At 38.0% G+C, this 8,617-nt stretch overlaps 1 long non-coding RNA gene across 1 annotated transcript; it reads left to right on the plus strand.

The window, feature by feature from the left end:
• Positions 1 to 675: 675 nt before the first annotated feature.
• LOC109308233 lies at positions 676 to 7,860 on the plus strand. Its single transcript, XR_002100563.1, has 3 exons — positions 676 to 1,102; positions 4,907 to 5,078; positions 7,498 to 7,860. It is a non-coding gene; the product is annotated as an uncharacterized LOC109308233 (long non-coding RNA).
• The last annotated feature ends 757 nt before the right edge of the window (positions 7,861 to 8,617 follow it).

The following is an 8,617-nucleotide window of genomic DNA, read 5'->3' on the forward strand; positions in this document are numbered from 1 at the left end:
TTAATAGCACAGATTTCAAGGCCATATGACAGAATCATACAAAATTAGGGTTGGAAGGGATTTCAGGTCATCTAGTCCAAACACCTGCTCAAACCAGGACCATCCCCAGCTATGTCATCCCAGCCAAAAAGTCTTTCACACCCACAAGAGTTGTTATTTCTGGCCAGAATACTCAGGGGCGTACATTGAGAATTGAACTCATAACCTTTTGGTTCACTACCTGGCCACATAAGGCCCTGGGCCTACAAGCCACAGAATCCGTACCACTTATCTACTGCCTAACACTTAGACATTAATAAGACTATATACGCTAAACAAGAGGTTAACAACTAGAAACAACAGAATGGAAGAAACCTGGTTATATTAGTTGATTGCAAGATAAATGTGTATTACCAATGTCATGAAGCCATGAAAAAGGCAAATGTCATTCTAGGATGCATCAGGAGAACTACCTGCAAAACAGATACAAAAGTATTAATACTATGGAGCAAGGCATTAGTGGGACCTGATCTGGAATACTTTATACTGTATTAGCCCTTCTATTTCATAAAGATTAAGTTTTCTAAAATTAGACACAGAGAAAGACTACTAGGTTAAGCAGAGAAATAGAGGCCCTATTTTACTAGATATATGAATTAGCTTGGCTCATTTAGTAAATAAGATGGAGGTTAGGAAGAGTAAGGCTGTTCTCTATAAACATCTCATGAGGGCAAATATCAAGGAGGAAGAAGCTGAAGTGAAATGGGCATAAATTCATCACAAATAAATTTAGGCTGGATATGAGAAAAACAGCATTAGGGTTCTTCAAAAGGAATAGAAGTTCTTGTGGGAAACAACCTAAAATGCCATTGACTTAGGCTATGAAAATTTGCCTGTGTTACTAGGGACCGAACCCGATGACTCAGAAGATCACCTCCAGCCCTATGCTCCTGCATTCCCTATTAGCCCTCCCTAATTCATCTTTGCCCTAGCAAAGGATTTTTTTTCCAGTATACCTTTCTACAGCTGGCCCTTTATGTTTGACAGAAGTAACCAGCTGCAGCGCTAATGTGGCTATTTGGTAACAGGCAGCAGCTTGTTACATCTTCATGTCTTCCCACTGGTAAGTGTCCATAACTGCTTTTGTGCTTTTCTTTTCTTATGCCTTAATTCCTAAGAGATTCAGAAACATTTATTTTTCAAATTCAAAATCAAGTGGGAGCTTTAAAACCTTTGTTCTGTAAAACTGAACTTTGCCAGAACTTGGTTGAGGAGCACAAGTATCAGATTATAGTGTAGGAAGCCACACTGTTAGAAGGCAGGATATGCTATTGCAGTAAACAGAAGTATAATTAATTAGTATGATGTAATCAAAATAATATATAGCTCAAGCCAAAACCCTCCTCTGTGATCTACATCATGGCTCTTGTGTCAGCAGTACAGGTCTACACAAGTAACACTCAAGTGCTTCACTGGAGATTCTGCATACGGAATAAGCAACAGCCTATGCTGCAGGTACCTGCTTTACAATGTGGCTCTGGAACAGGGTTCAAATTACACTTTAACTCTTGGCAGTGTCTGCAAAAATATTGGCCCGGGTCAGGGCTGGGTGCACAGGTCCCCACCAGTACTGGAGGGCTGGAGCCAGCAGCAGTAGCAACCAGACACTGCCACCTGGGCTGCTTAGAAAGGTGGGGGGCAGACTGGGGGCTGTGCATGGTGGCACATGGGCTCCAGGCTGCTTTGGGGGGAGGCGAAAAATGGTGCTGCCTTGCCCACAGGGGGATCTCATCTCTTATGGGGGTCTTAACCCCTCCCCCCAAAGCTCCCCCCCAAAGTTTTAACCCTGCTCTGGAAGACGTATTTCATATTAAGACTGCTTAAATTTCTCCCACCTCCAAGCTTTTTTTGTTTTTTGCAGTGTTAGTTAAGAAGTAGATGGAAGAGAATAGAATATTTTCCAACCAATTTTTTATTTCCTTCACATGTATTCTATCAGAAGATTTCTAGTAATCTAAGTGCAAAGGACTTTTACGTTTTCTGACTCTGTTACTGGGTGTGGGCCTCCAGTAAGCTATGCCACAGCAGCCTACAAAGCTCAGAAACATTTGAGTTGATTGTAGTGTTAGAAACAAAATATGGAGAAGACGTGGGATTCTTTATATTTTTGTGGTCTGTGCAGTATTAATAGACTTGTTGTGCACATGTAATATTGGAGGAATTTGAATTCAAACACCATATTTCATCCTAAACTGAACTAGAGAAATGTTTACATAACAGCTTTAGCTTCAGAGCAGCACAGGAAAGCTAATACTTTACAGAAAGGTGTCTGGAGACCAAATGAAATTTTTCAACTGTCCAGCAAAATGAGCCTGGTTGCAGTCCCCTGACTGCTATGGAGGTGATGATCTGATTCTTGGTACAAGCAGCTAAGTCTTTACAGTCCACCAGATTAAAGCACTGGTCAAGCCTTAGAGACTAGATATTCCCACATGAAATATAATACAACATGAAATAGCCAAAAAAAAAGAGAGAGAGAGAGAGAGAGAGCCTGTGCTTTTAAGCAACTACTCTTTGACAATAAGGTTGAGTGTAAGCAGATGTTGTTGCTGTATAAACAACAAAGCCCTTTGTCCAGATAGGCCTTAAGAGCTTATGTTCTAATGGATTGGTGGATGGCCTTGATTTACACAGTTTAGCAATGAAGTTGGAAATACCTTTTTATAACCCTAAAGATAACTATCTCTCTAATGCCAAGTATTCTGTGATAACTTTATGGCCCGTAAAGATGGTGAGTTTACCTAGCAACAAAGCAGATGCTTAAGGGGTCCTGCTAACTAGGTTTTGCACTCTTGTCAAAGGTAATGGCTTAAAAGGTAAGTTTTGATTTTAAAGTAAAAGCTTTAAAGGTTGAGGTCTATAGACAAAACCTGAAGAAATACTAGTATTTCACAGGAGACTTTCTGACCCCTTCTTATCTACTTCCTGTCCTCTAGCCTCCTTTCTCTAACATGGTACATAGGCAAACTTTTTAATTTGGGTATGCTGTTCCTTTCATTTGCTACATCATTTCATCTTTTTAAATAAATGACTCTTATTGCAATTTGTTTTTATTGTGTATAATTGGTTAAAAGAATGTGTGGGCAGTTAGGGGCCCTTCAGACCAAATCTTAGCTGAGGGCCTTGTTACATGTTACGCTGAAGGGTACAAATATTGATCAGCTTAGTGCTAGCTTGCAGCCACACCTTCAATTTGAGCAGCGAATGGGAAGTGGCCACACTTTAATGGAACAAAAGCTGGGTCATATGGATCACGAGATAATGCTGCCCTGCAGTGGTGTAACTTTAAGCTATATAACAGGTGCTTTAAACCACTTAGAGGTGTTAACGTGCAAACAATCTAGGGGTTAAGAGCCCCAGAAGCTGCCCAAAATTAACCTGCAACAAGGCCCTGAGACAGCAAAGCAGTACTACAAGACAACCAGGAATGTGAAGACGTTCCTTAAAACATGAAGTGCAAGATAAGGGGCAAACAGGTAGCAGAAGCAGTGTGTGCCCTACATAGCATTCATGGTCTACTGATATGGGCGATGCACAGTCCATTGTGCTATAGCAAGTGCTGTCACCCCTTCAGTCCAGGACTGAAATACTTATGAAGTATGGGTGGAAGTGTGCATTCTCACTGCTTGATACTCCATGAAAACACAGTGTAGGACGTGGGGTATCTATAGGAGACTAATGGATTGGGCACAGCATTATTTTTCCCTGTTGCTGTAACTAAAAAAGTAGCACTGACAAAGAGTACTTGGTTATTCTTGCTGCAGTGCTTTCATCATATCAGTACAACTACATTATAATGAACCCTTACAGGACCAAAAGACAAATTCATTGAGAAGGTACTTGCTATAATAGGGCAGTTAATTTTTGAATCATTATAACAAAAAAATGTTCCTCCTATTGAAATTCTTGCATGCATGGGTTTGTTATAATGCATTTGTACTATATTTGGATCACATAAGATTCATTTTCTCTAAATGGTGTAGTACATTTCAGCATTGCGGAAAGCAACTTTTCCCAGCAATGCAGAATTATTTTATTGATTTTTTTTTTTTTTTTTAAGATTATAATTAACCCTAAAAAATTATCTCCCTGTATGTCTGTCTAATTTTCCTACACTGAATCTATATTGTGCTAGCCCACTGAATCCAAACTATTTTGAACAACTGGTAAAGATTTTTTCTGGGAAAATAAATAGCCACTAACAGCTTATAAAAAATGTAATGGCCATATTTGTGACTAAAGATACTGGGTATATCATTTTAAATGTTTAAAGAGTTTGTGATATTTCATCATTTGATAGGATAACAAAACTGTGATATGCAAACATTTTTATGGCAATAACACTGAAACGTCGTTTTAAAAAAAGACAATCTCCAGAAAATGCTTAATATGCAGGTTCTTAAATGTATAGATTAGATCTTTATTTAACTCTCACTATCAAATGTTAAAGAGCATTCATGAGCATTTGTGGTGTTAGTATAAACAAAATGTATTATAAATGACTTTTTAATTTGGATTTAAGCACTTTTCCTCTCTCTATCTTAAATTCTTTATTAATTGAAAGAGACTTTTGAGCTTTAACTCAAATAATGCCCTAAGCTTCACATATTTGCTGATTAAAAAGTTGTGCATAAATCTGATGAAGAATATGTAAATATATTGAGCTGTTTTATTCATTTTACTTTTATTTTCTGTAAATAAATATGCTATTTATTTCAAACCTTGGACTAAGTTTTCAGACAAAACAAGGTCAACTCTCAAAAAATACCAGATCAACTAAGAGCAAAGGTCAATGGTTTGTAATGCTGGGTGTTAAAGGTGGTAGGTCAATGTGCAAAGCTGTGGGATTTTTTTTTTTTTTTTTAAGAAACACACATCTTATGCTAAGAACACTGCAAAAGAGAGGTCTTGTTTTAAACCATTTATTCCAAAAGACAAATACTGCCTGAACAACAAGCCCTTGACGTCTGTGACACAAGAGACATTCAAAAGTCATTAAGACTATCTCAAGGAAGCTTCTACAGTTGTTTCACTTTAGGGTGGGTGTGAGTATGCTTAAAATTAAATTACTTTAAAATAGAGCACTAAGCAATATCCTGCTTTTGACTCAGCAGGGTTTCCCGTGAGAAAAGAAAGTGGGCAAAGAGAGCTTAGACAGACAGACAAACATATTTACCCCTAGGTGGAAGGTACAAATTAAATTAGCCTGCCACAAAAGGGAGATGTTTTCTCCTTCTGTTCAGATGTCATGGTAGTAAGGAAACATAGTCGGGGCCAAGAAAAATGGCACAAATGCATTCATCTAAGCTACCATTCATCCTGTTCCAAGCTCTAAACAGAACACATAAAAGAACAGCACTGCTGAAGCACTTCCTTTCCTTAGTTACCAAGTTGAGACTTGCAAAGGAATATGGGAGCAGAGGGTAGGGATATTTCCAGAATGTTTCACTGTTATGATGGGAATGACTGAGGATGTTATAGACCTGATGAGACTGGATTTAGAGAGTCATGCATATAATATGATTCCATATTTCATGGAGGGGGAGCTTCACTTTCTGTTGCTCGATGTGATGTATTTTGAAGGTACACTGCAACTTACACTCCCTCCAAAACTGGAAAACAATGCAGACACTTCCTGAGAGTCAAGTATATCTTTTATTGTGCCTCATTAATATGCATGTTTTTGGCACTCATTTGGGTTCAGCTGGTATGCTTTCCAGTACCTCATTCTTTATTTATATGAGACTGGGAGGTGTGACCTATGGAGCCAGTTGGCTGTCATGAATTGGAATATTCATTAAGCCTTGTGAATTATGCATTGAACTTCTTATAATACCAAGATCCACATTTGATCCAGCCAGAACTCTCAACTGTTTCCCGTTAGGTGGAATGATCCACAGTTTGGTAAAAGCATACATGTGCTCATACACTGCAGAAGGCAAGCAGTGCTCCAATATATTTGTAATCCAGAAATGCTTAGGGATTTTGTGATTCATGTTTGACAAACTGGGTTTAATATTTGTACTTGTTTGAACAGCTTTATAGTTGTCTCTCTGCCTGTAAATCACAGTCAGCCTGTGCTCTTCTACATTTTGAGTTTCTTTCCTATCATTCAGCAGCCTGTACAACAAATTGTCTTCTTGTCAAGCTTAAAGGTCCAGATCTGGCAAGCAAGCCTCTTTATATAGATATCAACTACTATTTTATATGGGAAATTCAGTGCTTAGATTATGGAATGACTCTCAAGAATTCAATTATTCAAAAAGGGAAAACTATTGACTGACATAGTGGTCACTGCCTATTTCTTTTGATGGACAGATTAAACTATTTCACACAGGCTAGATTTTCTTTTCAGCTACAGCTTCTGAGTCTTGTATGTATTTCAAGGTTTAATTTGTCTGGTAGGACTATTTGATCAGAAGACCTGTCTATGATTTTTTTTTTTATCATCAAAAGCATGGTCAGCACCCTATTTGTATTTCCAAAACCACTAATTGTATACCCTTCTTAAGAGCTGCATTGTTTAAAATGTACCATGCTGTTGACTACCTAAAAAGACTTAACATGGAGGCAAGAGGTTAAAATAAAAAAAAACCCTGAAAAACTTGATGGGTCAAGATAAATGAAGGATTTTAAAAGACTTGGTCACTTCAATAGCATCAACAGGTCTTAGTGCAGAAGAGTTGTCTTGTCACCTTATGACCTTTTAGCTTGAGATTTGTAGTTTCAGTATGACCTATGCAAGCCAAAACTGTAAAAAATAAAAAAATTAAAAAAATAGAAGCTCAATCCTCTGAGTGAAATATCTGCACTTAGATTACTCTTTTGCCATTGTGGCCTTATGTACTGACTCGAACCTGTCTGATGTACTGTACCCCCCAAAGCGAGCAGCAACACTGTGCAAAGTAATTATGAAAAGCAAAAAGCTCTTATTGCATAATCTGTATTCATTTTATTGTGTGTGATGGGTTCTGTGGCCTGGCCTGAAAGTGGAGAGCCTGATCTATGAAAAGGTCACGGGTGAACCCTGTGTAAAATGGCATTGTTTACAGTTTTTTTTAGTAAAGAGATTAGCTGTCATTTATTTTCACATACCTAACTGAAGAGCTTTAAAGGTTCCCAGCAAGAGCATGTTCTCTTCTCTTTCTCAGCCTGTCACATACTTGTCAGTTCCAATAAAATTACTTACCTGAATTATGCAGATGAGGTTTTGTTGTGTCCAGCACCCATCATTGTTCATCTCCACTACAGCTGAAACTTCGAGCAGACCCCTTGCTTATACTGTCTGATTTCAGCACTCCTTAGGTCAAGACCTTTCAACCTCAGGGCTTGACTTATGCCACAGCCATTTGACAAATCGCCCAGACCCTCACAAAAGCTGGTTGAGCTCCAAAGTGACTGCTCTCTATACACCACTGTTTCACTGTTTTGACATTTCCTTCTCACTTTTCCCCTCAGTAATTAGACAAAGGAAGAAAAAGACATTTGTGTCCAAGGAATGCTTTCATTCGGGACTGTGATAAATGGCCACCCTTTCCAAGGAGCTGCAGTCCAACTGTATGACAGAAAGTTCCCTCACAAGAGGGCTACCCGTGGAGAGCCACCCATCAAAACACTTTCACTTGGAGTTTCATCTTTCACTGTAAAACCTGCCTAAAGTTTCCGTTGATGGTATAACTTTTCATCCAGCCAGTGAAATGGAGTTGAACCAGATTCTAGGTTCATACATTGTTAATAATTTGGCAAGGAATGGTTTAACGTGTTTAGCATAGTAAATGCAGCAGCAGCAGAGCAAGCTTGGTACTTCTAGTACAGTTGGATTAAAATGCAAATAATAAAAACTACTGAATTAGCAACCTTCAGATATTTTTTTTTCTTCAGTCCCATTCACTCTTTGAAAGTAAATTTATGGTGTTTTCAGAGATGTGGGAGATGGGATTAACACCCTCCCCACCCCAAAAAATCCTATTGCTGATTCCTTGCATCTTTGGTCAAATCACTCAACTATTTAGCCTCAATTTTCCAATAAATAGAATGGACATAATGTTATTTTCCTCCTTTATAGTGTGCTTTGGGATCTATGAATGAAACAACAATATAAAAGCTGGATAAATAATAATAGTATTCCATTAAGTTTTCTCACATGAAGTTCTATGTAATTCAAATGCAGCATATCCTCCTCCCTTACTGTCCATTATTTTTCATGTATTTACTTTCTAATAATGCTAATGTTGGACTATCAGTGATCTGACATATTAGTGGAGCATGTCAAATTTGAAATTATTTTTCAGGCATTCAGATCAGGATATTTCCTTTCAAATTCACAAGTAAGTATGGCTGAAACAAAACCAGCATTGTACTGTAAAAATATTTCTTAATAGAGATAAGTTATGTCAACCATGTTTTTATAAGCTTCTTTCAGATTATTGAGTTAATGCTTATTGTTCCATTGGGGATGAATGGCTGCCAAACATGTAAAATAATTGAAACTGCATGTGACTCAACTGTTAGTTACAGTGAAGAATTAGTGTGTTACAATTCATGTTATGGTTAATCTGTCTCTTCTGTTCATGGTAGT

The sequence above is a fragment of the Crocodylus porosus genome, unplaced genomic scaffold, assembly GCF_001723895.1.
Source record: "Crocodylus porosus isolate Cpor-Errol unplaced genomic scaffold, CroPor_comp1, whole genome shotgun sequence".
NCBI classification, from domain to species: domain Eukaryota; kingdom Metazoa; phylum Chordata; order Crocodylia; family Crocodylidae; genus Crocodylus; species Crocodylus porosus.